The sequence below is a fragment of the Canis lupus genome, chromosome 4 (genome assembly GCF_048164855.1).
Source record: "Canis lupus baileyi chromosome 4, mCanLup2.hap1, whole genome shotgun sequence".
In the NCBI taxonomy this organism is placed as follows: domain Eukaryota; kingdom Metazoa; phylum Chordata; class Mammalia; order Carnivora; family Canidae; genus Canis; species Canis lupus.
This window is the reverse complement of record NC_132841.1, coordinates 45387817-45401262: the sequence shown is the minus strand read 5'-3', so window position 1 is coordinate 45401262 and position 13446 is coordinate 45387817. Positions and strand designations below refer to the sequence as shown.

The following is a 13446-nucleotide window of genomic DNA, read 5'->3' as shown; positions in this document are numbered from 1 at the left end:
TATCCTCAGAGCCTAGCTACTCTTAGGACCTCCCCAACATTAGCCCTATTCTCTAGCCTACAAAATGTAACTTAATCTTTTTGTGACATAGCAGGAGAGCAGTAATAATAATCTTATGTTCATTAATTCAACAGATATTGAGCATCCGACGTTCATTTATTTATATATTCCTATAGCATAAACTTTTTCAGTGCAAGTCTTTGTGCAAATCATGGTGATGGATTTGAAGATGATCTAGACAGGGTTATTGCATTCAAGGCGCTTGTTGTCCAGCAGGAAAAAGAAGGCAAGAACATAAATAACTTTAATAGAAAGAGGACGTGAAGTACACCTGCAATGAGATTCCTATAGAGATAGGGGAGAGGATTTCTGACTAGGGTATTCAGGGAGGAATTTGGGGAGGAGTTGGCACCTGATTGGGTTACTGACAGAGGAATTGGCTGGTGGAAATGATGAAGGAGGAGGTACTGCCCCAGACAGAGAGAAAAAAAGTTGGGAAACCATGGGTGAAGGATAAATATAATTGTATGGGAATCACTGATTTTGGACTAGAGCCAAGGTCAGGGAGAAGGTTAGAGAGCATAATCTAGGATATGAGGATTGGCTATATTTGGAAAATTCATGGCATATACAGTACTCTCTTGTGTTCATATCAGCAAGAGCCATCATTGGTCAATCTTGGCACTCAGAATCATGGAGATCCTGTGGATGTGGCCTCCAGATCCCTCTTGAGGACCTTTGTCCAGGCAGTTGCTACTAATCAAATGCATCAAAGTGCATTTGTTCAGGAGAGGAAAAACACATACCACTTCTGAACCACAACATGGAAAGCCTGAAAACTCTAGGCTTTATTTTTCTGGCATCAGGTAGTAATCAAGAATAGATTCAGACGTGAAATCATTAATAACATGTGCTGGTCTGCAGATTGTTACCCAGAGATACTTAGAAGGTCTGCTGGAGTTCGGTATTTGGAGACTTATATGTATATTAAATTAAGCCTTTCAAATATTTTATGTAAAATTTACATTTCATGTCCTTTTTTATTCTTTGGTTATTTTCTAATAAAAGCAATTGGCCTGCCATTTGCTAATTCTGTATGGGTTTGTAAATTCAGACCTATTAGAATACTACATAAAACTAAGGTACATAGGCTCTGAGCAACTCTATGAGGGGTTTTCAGAATTGAAATTCAGATGCCATTATGTGTTTGTGAGCTGCTCAGACATCATCTCTTCTTATCTGATTTCTGGAAAGATGAATGGTTACCATACATGGTACAATCTCTACCCTTAGGTTAGAACCAAGACTGTCATTCCTTATCCTTCTCTATACAAGGTCCTATGCAAAAATGCACATGCCGGCCCACGTGTGAATTACTCGACACTAGATTAATTCAGTGGGTTGAGATCACATTCTGAAGGGTCTTTCCTGGTTTCTTGTAAAGGCATAAAATCATAGCTTCTACTCAATCTCCAAAAGGATGTTGACAGATATTGGAAACAAACATGGCAAACTACAGTGATTTTCAAAAGCTCAGTTAGTCTCTACTTCTAAATTTCCCATCTTTAGGAAACTACAATCTCCCAGAACATACCCCGTAAAGGGTTCTAGGAAATCGAAGAACATATCTATCGAGAGAGAACGATCTGGGGAATGACTGACCACTATGTTGCAAGGCTACTTCAAAACAGAGAGAATAAGGCTTCTTTATCAAATGAGACTCTGAATCCTTAGCTCCAATGACACTCATTTGGATTAGTCCCTCACATAAACCCCACATGCATCAGTCTTCCAATTTGTAAAATAAGCTAAATAATGTTCCTTTAGAAAGGCTATCTTAAATGCACCTAGTTTTCTAGGAGGATGGCAATATTACTACACATGGAGTGTTGAGCACACCAAGTACAAATAAGCCACCACCCTCACCTCACCCCTTCCCACATCCAGCTCCACATGCAAAGGAATGTCAGAAGTTCAGGGCAGCAGAATGTAGAGTTCGCCACACAGGTTTGGGCATCAGATAGACCTGGACTTGCACCCGAGCTTTATTACTCCCTGCTTGTACGATTTTGCCATAAGTAGTTGGTTCTTTCAGACCTTCAGTTTCTTCATCTATAAAATGGGAATCATGACTTTACATCCCTCAGACAGTCGCTATGGGCAATAACAGTGGCAACCTCTATGAAAGCATTTACCATTTGAATTATTAGGGGTCTCCTCAAAAAGCTTTAAAGTTCATGTCCTGGGGGCTGTAGCGAAACATCTACCAACATTCCAAATTTTCAGCACAATGTTCCTTGAAGGTTGCCCTTCATGACTTTCCTAATGGGTTATTCTCAGCACGAGTTAAAGATTCTAATGCTCTCATGAGAAAAATCAACCTAATGTATAGGTAAGATGGGTTATCAAGAATTCTAGAGAGCTTTCTCCCTTCTGAAACATTCTCTAGGGAAAAATTTATTCCTAGGGTGAAGGAAAGAGGGGGTAAATATTTAACAACCTCTTAGCCATCCCTAGCCCATTTTATTAATCAGATTTCAGTGTAGGGCAAGTTGATAGCCAAACAAATAGAGGAGACAAATCCATAGTCAGGGGCTGGCTATAGTTATAGCTGGCTCATATGTCCATAGGTGCCAGGTATGTAAACAGATGGATACAATTTGTGGATGTTTTTTTGTATGCATCTACAGATAGTACAGAACAGGGAGATGAATACTAGAGACAGGGGAGAAAAATGCATGCAATTGAGCTGTTTTTTTCATATCTAAGCATCTCATTCTTCTAGACTACTAAGAATTCCTACAGGCTGGGAATTTCTGCAAAGAGCTACCCACCTATATCCCATTTTGTGGTAATATTCCAAAATGGAAGGTAGTTAACAAAAGCTTCCTATTTGTAATCAAAGCCTCCCCTTGTCATCGAGCATGCCCAGTAGTCTGCAAATAGAAGTATACAAAATGCAGTTTTTACTTTCCTGTGGTTCGTAAGCGTTGCTGCTGCTAAAAATTAGCAGGGAGGCCGTGAGGCGTTGGGTTCAAGATAAGGCCTGAAAAGACATGGGAACAGGGACCTGAACAAAGGTGGAACCCAGAGGAATGGTCACAGGTGGGAAGGGTGGTGCCATGAGATTTGCTTGGTTCACTGCAGCACTTCCTCTCTGAGTGAAGACCCCTTGCTCCCCCCAGCCAGAAACCTCTGAAAATCTTGGATATTCTTTTCTGCCACTCAGGTCATTCTGTACCACAATTTTGCAGTGAGGGAGGCCTGGGTTCAAAATCTAGCTCTGCATTATGACATTGGCTGTGACCTTGATCAAGTAACTTTCAGTCTCTGAATCCCAGATTCCTTATAAGAATTGATAAGAGAGAACAAGCACAGCAATGACTCTCCCTCTTTATAGACCCAGATAAATCCTCAGGCATGGTTAAGCTGTGAATCCCACAGTGACCATCTCAATCTTCATTTCCCCTGAAATTCTAAAGTCGGACCTAGGCTAAAATCCCAGCTCTGTGACTTCCTAGCTGTGAGATACTTGGCAAATTGCTAGTATGTATGTGTGTGGAAGAGAGAGGGAGTTTACTGTCAGCCAGGTACCACTGAATAAAATGTAAAATAAAAAATAGACATATCACTTCCCCCCATGGAATTTACAGTCCAGTGGATTTGTTTCTGTTGGGGAGCCTCAGTTTTCTTATCTGTAAAATGGGGAATAACAACACTTGGCCAGAATAACTGTTGGTAAAGCTAAAATGAGAAAAGCCCGAGCAAGGTGCCTGACATATGATAGGTGCTCAATCACAGATTACTAAATCCTATTGCATGCCTTTTCTGTTTTTACAATATTGAAGTGTCTCTATCTTCTTTCATGCCGTCCCCAGCAATCTGTCTGCTTTATTTCCCATGAGCTGCTTTCTTATAGTCTCATTGGCTCCTGGATAATACTGGGCAGTCAGTGGAGCCTGTAGGCTAGTCAAGTGGATTTCAGTGCCACACAGACCTGTGCCAGAGCCCTTCTCTGCCACTTATCCAGAGGTGTGACCTTGGGCAAGCTACTTAACCTTTGTCTGCCTCATTTCACTCGTCTGTTAAATGGAAAGAAGAACAGTTCCTACCCTAAGAATCATTATTGCTATTCCAAGAATTGTGTGTGTGTGAAAGAAGGAGATGGATAAAGAGTAACAAGTACCAGACACTAGGAGATTAATGGGAAATTAAAACAGATAAATTCCTGTCCAATCTAGAGGGCTGTGTGCTTTGAGGAGACAAACACTATTGAAATCCCAGCACAACTGGCAAATTAGAACCTACAACATCTTTTAAAAAGAAGAGTTACACGATGCTATGAAAACAAACAGTAAGGGGGATTTGACTCAACCAGAGAGATCACAGATGGCTTCCTTGAAGAAGTGGCCCTAGAGAGCTGAAGGATGAGTGGGAGTTTGGTAGGTGAATACGGGAAGAAGATCTCTTCCTAGTGAAGCTCTCCCTCAGCATCATTAGCATATGATCATCATCTTCGTGCCAAAATGTACAGAGTACTGGCATGTGTCTTTGTCATCTTCGGTCACCTCTAAGACAGGGACTTGGAGGAAGTAAATGCTTAGTAAACATAAATATTTGTTGAATGAGTGAATGTCAGTAGGAAATCAATATGTATTTGTTGAGTGAAATAAAAAGTAACTGCTACACCCTCATCTCATGGCTTTATCTAGAATGCAGTTAAAGAAGACACATAATTTAGTAAAAACAACATGCACGTAGGAGTCAAACAAACTACTCCCCCCTCATTCAGACCCCATCACCTTGGGGAAGTAACAGGACATCTCTGTTTCTGTCTCCTCATGTGTAAAATGAGAATAAGCGTAGCCTCTTTACAGGGTGATTTTTAAAGATTCTACTGTTAAGTATACAACACCTAATAAAAAGGTGACCCAGGGTACATAGCCAAGAGATGAGTATTATATTACTAGTGTTGGACAATGGCAAATTGAGGGCATGCAGGTTTTCAAAGATTTGTTGGTTGCTGGAGACAGGACCGGTACAGCTGGAAGGCCGGAGGGTGTTAGCACCCAAACATCCGGCAGACCTTTCTCTTGTTGGAAATGCCTGGAGTTCATCAGTGCGCTGCCTTCTGTCTCTAGGGTCTGAGTCAGAGTGCCAGGTTTGGATTCCCTGATCCACTGGCTAAATTTTACCACTGAACAGTTGGTAAAATATAGTGGGGCCTCGGTTTCCTTCTTGGGTTGCTCTATGGTGTTTGGAATAAATAAACAAACAACCGCAGGTATTTCGCGGGCATCACGTAGCACAGAGCCTGCACAGGATAAGGAGCCAGCATGTGCTAGCTCTTGCCATAACCACTGCCAGGCCCTCTGGATTTTCTCTCAACTATCCTGCAACTGAATGCTCCTTCCTTTCCTGGGCTGGGTATTACTTCCTTTCTTTGGAATTCCCTTTAGGAAAGGAGGAGAGGCAACTCCTCTGTCAGGTCTGGACGCCTCGCTTCCCAGCACCACGCCCTCTCGGGCAGGTTCAGGGCCACTGAGCAGTCCAGGTGAGGCAGGTTAGCCGGGAATAAAGGCTCTGGAACCTCTGCTTCATCTCTGGAAGCCACCAACTGGGCTCTGCCCCTCTCAGCGTTCCTAGCCCTGGAAGGCGTGTTCTGGGTTCCAGCCGAGCTCTGGGCATGCTCGCCAGTCAAGACAAGCTTGGGTCGTCCGCAGGACGCGCGGGCTTGCTCTCGTCCCCTGTGTGCAGGGACACGGGTGCAGCTGCGGTGCGTCAGGTTTCGCAGAGCTGAATCCTGGGTGCGTGCAGGCAGGGAACCGAGCCACTCCCGGCCAACCCCAGCGCGGAACTGAACTCTGCACCGCCGGGGCTTTGCGCACGCAGTGTCTGGTCTCGGAAACGCCCGGTTGGGGTTCTCTCTGCAGACAAAGGGGTGCACGTGCCCCTAACGCCCCTACCCGGCGGGCGGGAGCCCCTCCCCGGCCCTGCGCTCCGCAGCCCCGGCAGCGACGGCCCCGGCGCCACCACCCAGCCCCGGCGGCCGCGGCCTGGGCGCGCGCTCGGGGCCCGGGGATTGGCTCGCACTCCCCACCCGGGGCCGCGCCGGCTGGCTGGCGGGCGGTGAGCGGCGCTCCGTGTGTGTGTTCGTGTGTGCTGGGGCGGGCGGGGGGCGCGGTGCGCGCGCGCGTGTGTGCATGTGTGTGTGCGCGTGTGTCTGTGCGGCGCGCGGGCGGGCGCGTGTGTGCGCGCGAGGACTCGCGTGCAGGAGCCACTGGTGTGCGTGCGTGTGTTATGGGTTTGATTCCAGAGCAGGTTGCACATTGGTCCTGGGTGGCTCGCAGGCTCAGGTCGTGCTTGGGCGTCCTCCTCCTCCTAATCGTTTCCGAAGTAGCAGCACCGGCAGCAGCACCGGCGGCGGCGGCAGCAGCGGCAGCAGCAGCAGCAGCAGCCGAGGCGGCGGCGGCGGCGGCAGCAGCTCAGCTGCACAGCGGGCAGGACTGTGCAGGAGCGAGCACCGTTTGGGGAGTCCGGGGGGCGGGTAAGAGGGAGGAGGGGGAAAGCCTGTCTTGGTCTGTGGGATTATTTTCCCCCTTCTTTCCCTCTTTCTTGAGGGTGTGTGTTGCCCCCTCGAAGTGAAGGAATTTTGCTCCAAAGCGAGCTGGGACCGAAGACTCTAGGCTAAGTTATCTCTCTATGTAGATGGTGTCAGGGAGCGAAGCTACTGACCGAGCCGCTGGTAAATGTTTTTCACTTCTTACTCTTTAATGCTAAAGGCTTTTTCCCCCCTTTTCTTTCTTTCTTGTTTCCTTTCTGTTGCTTCTCATTCTGCAATCGCTCCTGAATCAGCTGCAGTTCTCTTTCCCTCTCTCCTTGCGTTTGTGCAGTTTGCAACTTGTTTCGTGGTTTTCTATGTATTTTTTTTTTTCCTCCTTCATCCTCAGATGAATGCTGGAACATTTAAAATCGGCACTTCGGGAGGTCATCATTAGTTGCATGAGTTTCAAGGGGGAGGGGAAAGATTGGTAGAGCAGACTGTTATTTCTCTGCAGAAGGACTGCCGGTTTCTCTCTAATGTTCATCGCAATTATAGGGTTTTGTTTTTGTTTTTGTTTTTGTTTTTTTTTAGGATGCATTTTAACGTTGCATTGATGTTTAAGGTTATCCTTCTCCAGGATTACAATGCATTTTGACTCAGTTTTGACAGCATGACAGATGCCAGTGATTCCAGAACTGCTGTATGGTACATGCTGGCTAAAATATTCACAATTGGGGGGCAGAATCATTTGCATTCCAAAAGAGAATTTCTTAAAAATGCTGTTTTGCATCACATTGGTGCAGATTTGCAGGAGGCAGTATAATCGACAACACTACTTAATGTTGCTTGCAAAGATAATAAACATATAAGTGGTTTAGTGCATCACATTTTGTCCTGTTCTCCAGTGATTGAGCTATTGCTAAATTTACTTAATAATAAATTTAGGGCTATGGAGAAGAGAGATTGCTGGTATTGTTTTTATTCAAAACTGTGAGATGTGTACAGCAATTGCTAATGCCAAACCAGCCCTCTCTTAGATCTTACTTGAAGTGGCATCTTGTCAACTGGGGAGGGGATGGGCAGTTTCTGCCATACACATGGAATAAAATTATTTAAAATAGCCAGCATAATACATGCAAATTGAACTCTTAACTCTTTTCTTAAAAATAGAACTGACTCTGTAACTCTTGCTTCCAGGATCTGTTTTAAATATTATTTAAAAATTAATACACAACAGTTCTTTAATGTATTCATATCATTTAAGTTCCTTGGAACGTTCTTAGCAGTTACCATGTTTCATTTGTTTTGCTCTCCCCCCCCCCCCCCACTAAGTTTCCAGTTCCAGTTCAGTAGAAAAACTGAAGGGTCAATAAGTAAAGGCAAATCAGCAGTTTAAAAAGAAATCAGTTTGGAGTTGTAAAATTTCTGCTAAGCCATGGGAAAAATGAGCTACAGTAATGGCAGCATAAATGTAGCGAGGGAAGTCTGGGATAGAGCAGGTTGTATTTTCAATTTGTGTATTATTATCTTGACGAGCTCTGAACTCTAGACTCAGATGAGGATATCCAGCTCAGGGATACACTGAGGCACATAGATTTTAGAGAAGGAAAGTATTGTTATTTAAGGAAGCCTGTTTCTGCTTTGTGGTTGCCACATCATGGAACAGCAGGTTACCTATGTACAAAGGGTATATTTGGGATGATACTGTAAAACTTTGTTTTAATGTAAACTTACCTGGTGTTGGAGGAACAGCACAGAACAGTGCATGCAGCCCGTTCAGCACTGAAGAGGAAAACAAACTAAATTACCTCAACTAGTCAGACCCTCCTTTTTGTAGAGGAAAGCCTACTCCAAGATACCATGCAGTTCACCTGTTCTGGGTTGCCTGTGTTGACAAAAGCTTTTCTTGAAATTGTGGACAGGATTCCTGAGATCTAAAGCTGCTTTCTCCTTTTGTAGTTTGCTGATGGTAATAAGGCATTTTATTTAGAATGAAGGCTCAGCTTACCCATAGGTCCCTTTAGATGGCAAAATTGCTATTTTAAAATATTTTCGTGGACCCGTGCTTGCATTTTCCGTTTTGATCAAGTTTTGGGGGGAAAAATCTCAACTTCCATTAATTAGGATCACAGCTATTTTTGAATGAAGTATTTGTTTGTCTGGATACTAAAGAAAAACGAATACATATAGCAAGCTACGATCTTGAGAACCTAGATCTTCTAAAGCATCATGATTTTCTCATTCTAGGACCAAAACCATAAAGCAATATACCCCATGCTGAGCAGCTGTATTATTTCTCTGGCATATTCTACACACATGGACACAAACAACTAACTGACCAGGCGAAGGACTCGTTTTATGCGGCCTATGGGGCAAGATTTCTAATTGTTATGTAATATATTCAGAGCATGAATTTACTTTATGAAACATCACAATTAGCTTCAATTTCAGCATCTTCATTAGATGTGAAGACCAAGAGTACATTGATTTAAAGAACATACTCTTTCCTGCTGAGGTTGGTTTTTACCCACCCACCCCTCTTTCTACTTCTAGTTTCCTGGCAACTTCTGAAAAGCTCCCAGAATTTATGTTAAAATATTAACCATATCTACATTTTGGGTGTATTGCCTGGTTAGATGAGTATTCAAGCAGTGGGATTTGTAATTACTCTTAGATGGTTCTGTGTAGTATGTAGTCTTTGTGGCCGGTTGGTGGTTTTCTTATTTCTTATTGTTATTATTAAGTTTTCCATTGAATCTTAACTAAGCTCAATTTAATTATCTGTGCCTGGTGTTGATCTCAGGTTATGTATCAAAGCAATTCCATATTTTTGCTATGCTGTTGATAAATGAGTTAGTTTACTTTCAGTTGGTGTTCGTGTTGAATTTCAGCAGTTCCAAAAGCATGGCATCCAACATCATGGGGAGACGGTAACTTATTTGGGGGGAGAAGTCTATATAGAAAGAGACTATTGGCTCATGGAACTTGACAGTCACATTTGCCTGTATTATTAGGGTTCCTATTTTCATTTTGATAGGAGTGGAGGTTTCTCTGCATGTATGAGGTGTTTATTACACTAGAGCTACTGAATGTTTCTTAAAAGTAATTCCTATATTTTTCATTGTGTAATTGAAAGGAACTTTGAACTACTTGTGTGTTTTTAAGGAAAACCTATATTGGCAAGCTTTTCCTTTGTTTTCTATTCTGTGTAGACTAATTGTGAGAAGTGATTTCTGGTGAAATATGGTCAAGGTCATTGGCAAGGGCCTTTTTATCCCTCCCCACTTAACTCAAACTTCAAATGAAAAGTCAGATTTAAAGAGGCAAAACTTAACCTCAAGCTACTACCTCAAAGGGGGCTATGTGAAAAGTATATCTTTTTTCTCTCATTACTTTGTGTAAAGCAAAAGTTTTATTCCTTGAATTACTGCTTCTTAGTAGAACTGATACACTCAGAGTCAGAAACCATCCATTCTGCCCTCACAGTGCAATACAACAGATTCACAACCTTCAGAGGAAATTGCAAGAATATATTTTTTTTGCAGGGGGCTAGGGGGTAGGTGGGTGTCTTTTGACATGTTCTGAATGGAAAGGGACATAGCAATATTTCATAAAATGTGATATAGTGTCTAATTAGATAATACCTCATTTAAAATTTGTGAAACCAACAGAAATTTTATAAATCTTGTGTGGTGAGGGCAAATAGTAGCTTTGTCAAAGTATTTCTTTGTACTGCTGGTTTCTATTTTGCTTTATAAACGGAACGTTCACATTGCTGAAGACTTTGTTCTATTATTAATTTGGGTTATTTTCTCTACCTTAGCAAGGATAAAGCACTACTTAACATAATGATTTTAGCTGTGTTAAGAATATCTGGCTCTTATTTCTGAAAGATTTCGTAAAGTTGAAGAGGTATAAAATCTTTTCTCTAAAATTCATATTGCTTACTGTCCCAGTTGACTTAATATATTGGATACTACAATGTGATTTTGAACTTGGAATATTGACATTTTTTTGTGTGAATTCCTAATGACAAAAAAATGAAGCACCTTGAAAAATGGTTTGCAAATAAAGTAGCTTCATTTTTGCTGAAAGACTTTAATTGGCCCCCTTTCCTAAGTGTAGAATTATGAGCCTTTCAGACAAAAAGAATTATCAGAGGAAAAAGTACAGTTATGTGCCTTACGGCAGCAGTGTGAGTAAAAAGAGAGCAGGTGTTTCAACTCTTTTCATGTAAGTTTAGTGAATAGAAATAGAGACTAAATAATACAGTTGATATGTTAAAATAAAATCTGTATTCCCCGGTAAAGATCCCCCGTCTCTTGCCCCGGACAATATGAATTGATCTTTGATGGAAAAATTGCCTGAGGTCCTCATCTCATCACTATCCTGTGGCTCCCAGCAGAAGGTTGGGGATGGGTGCTATCGATACCGTATCTGTCTAGGGAAAGCCATGAGTGTGTGGTTTGGAAGGACGGAGATGGTTTCTTTAAAAGTTTTGACTTCTCGGGCCTTGGCTGCAATTCTTTTGGAGGAGGCTTTGCTCTCTTGCTATTTATTTAGATCACCGATGAAGATTCCCCAGTGCTACTCCTTTTACTATAATATAGTTCTGTCACAGGTTATTGTGAATACAAATATAATGTCAGATTTCTCATTAGGCTGTTCTTATTATTGTATTGGTTGGTGATTTCTGAAATGTGATGAAGTCTATAAAAGTTTGGAACTCAGCTTTCCAGAAGACAGTCTACTTAATTGTTCTGATGACTAAATTATTAAGGTATATAGGCTCAAGCCTGTTGAAAAAATATTAGAAATTTTGTGTGATCCATATCTGTTAATATGGCATAGGTAAAGTACTTATTTTGAAGATATATAAAAGAGATTAGGGACCCTATAAATTAAAGGACTTTATTTATGAATTTGATTCAAAAGAATAAGTCATTTCTTTTATTTAGGTTCCCCCAGTCTTCAATTTAGGAGGCAAAGGCTAACATTGGAGATTGTAATTCATATGATGAAGCTCAAACTGATACTAACAATAACATACTGATTTAAAATCTTTAGAGAGGACAAATCTCCAGAGGATTCTTTTGGAAAAAGCCTATATTTAAATGTCATTTTTATTATTGCTTAGGATTTAACTGATACTCAATGTTTTGACATTTCTCCTACTTTAATTACAGGAATAAGGGTCTATGTGTAGAAAAGAAATAGATCATTAAGTAGAAATGATTTTGGCAAAGATTAAAAAAAATCTCATAATGTAAAATAACCATTTCATGAAATTGTGTAAGCCACTTGCTACATTTGTAACATGTTTTTTAAAAAGCGCCACTTCAAAATTTTGAATGTTAGAAATAGTCATGTTTCTCGATTGTTTCTAAGAATGAAACTGAACTATTAGAGAAGATGGCTATGTCCATGCATGTGGCTAGTTCAAACAGTAAATATCTACATAGCTAAAATCATAGTTATTATTAGAGAACTCATTGCAGCAGACTTTGAGATCTTAGCTGTGATAATGTTTCTAAACCATTTCAAATGTAAGAGTATATGGTTATGTACAACACATTTCAGTAGATATTACTTAGAACATACGCAAATTAAAGCTGAAGGAAAATATATTTTAATCTTTCAGTCTCTCTCTCTCTCTCTCTCTTTTTTTTCCAATACCATTTTTGGATTCCCAAGCCAGGCCAGGTACTGTGCTCAGCTAAGAGCTAAATCTTATGGTAAGAGTAATTTGATATCAACAGGATGTCTAAGAAAATAAATAGGAATTGGGGGGGGGCGGTTATTCTTTTAAACGGCAGGACAAAAGTTTGCTCTTTGTGTTACTCAAGAGTATATTCGAAAGGTGATTTAATTTGATTTTGCCTTAGGATTTGTTCAGGCAATAATTGTATACAAATATCTGCTCATTCTCCAACCTTCTAGTATGGCCAGCTCATTTTTACTCATATAGTCTGGTGTGATAAGGCCCCTGGAATTAGAGACTCAGGTTAAAGTTTGGCACTATCTGCATGGATTTGATGGAAGCACGGGGAAGGACAGTGTGAATGGTGGGAAGAGAATGCAGACCAGAGGGAAATATATTTTGTAGGTGGCTACTCTTTCCTTATGGTAATAATCATGCTGCCAGTTTTATTTTTAGCCTCACCTAACTTCTTGAGAAGACACAAACTGCTTCTCTGTATTTTAACCCCAGGAATAATAATGTAATTATTACAAAAACATTTCACAGTGGTTAGGGCTCTGCAATTTGTGTGACCCAGCATCTAATTTTTCTCCTCTCTAATCCTGTTTATATATCCCCACACATAATCAGACTCAGTCAGATGAAACCAATTACTAAGGGGAAAAAAATCAAATTTATTTATTATATTTATTGGATGTGTCTGTTGCTTAATTATCCATTGGCGAATTTACATGTGGCCACAGAGAGGGCTGTGGATGAGTGTGGAAAAATGATCAATCATCACTTCTCACAGTCCAGAGGAGGCTGCCAAGAAAACAAGAAAAAAACAAACACCAAGAGCATAAAAGCCTATCTTTTCTCATTGATATCAATGTGGGGAAGTAAAAGCTGAAAAGTAAGCATTACCCCCAAAATGTGTTTGGTCTGACATAGGAAAATCTGGAAACTGTTGGTAGTTACTACGTTCAGACTGTTTCCTAACAACTTGATAATAATGTTGGGAAGAAAAGTAAGGAGTTCTGTCATACTTTGAAACAAATAATGATTTGGCTGTTCAAAAATGAGTGTTGGAAAACTGGCTTGAATGTTTCTACAAGGCAGATGAGCAACCCCACCCTTTGGCGGTGTCCCGGACTATGGTACTCTGGGAAGTATGGTGGGGCGGGAGCAGGTAAGGTGACAGTCCCGGTGGTTGGCTTGG

At 41.4% G+C, this 13446-nt stretch overlaps 1 protein-coding gene across 3 annotated transcripts in view; it reads left to right on the top strand.

Annotated features, from left to right (window-relative positions):
• The window catches only part of TENM2 (teneurin transmembrane protein 2), a 1505907-nt gene that overhangs the window by 280486 nt on the left and 1211975 nt on the right, over window positions 1-13446 (top strand). Inside the window, exon 1 of one of the 3 annotated variants that reach the window (XM_072824230.1) lies at window positions 5710-5807. The exons of 1 other annotated variant lie outside the window; for it this stretch is intronic. The gene's annotated coding sequence lies outside the window, so the exon portion shown is untranslated. Of the gene's footprint in view, window positions 1-5709; window positions 5808-6556; window positions 6746-13446 lie in introns of those variants that run through there. One more of the 3 variants, XM_072824229.1, reaches the window with a different exon arrangement.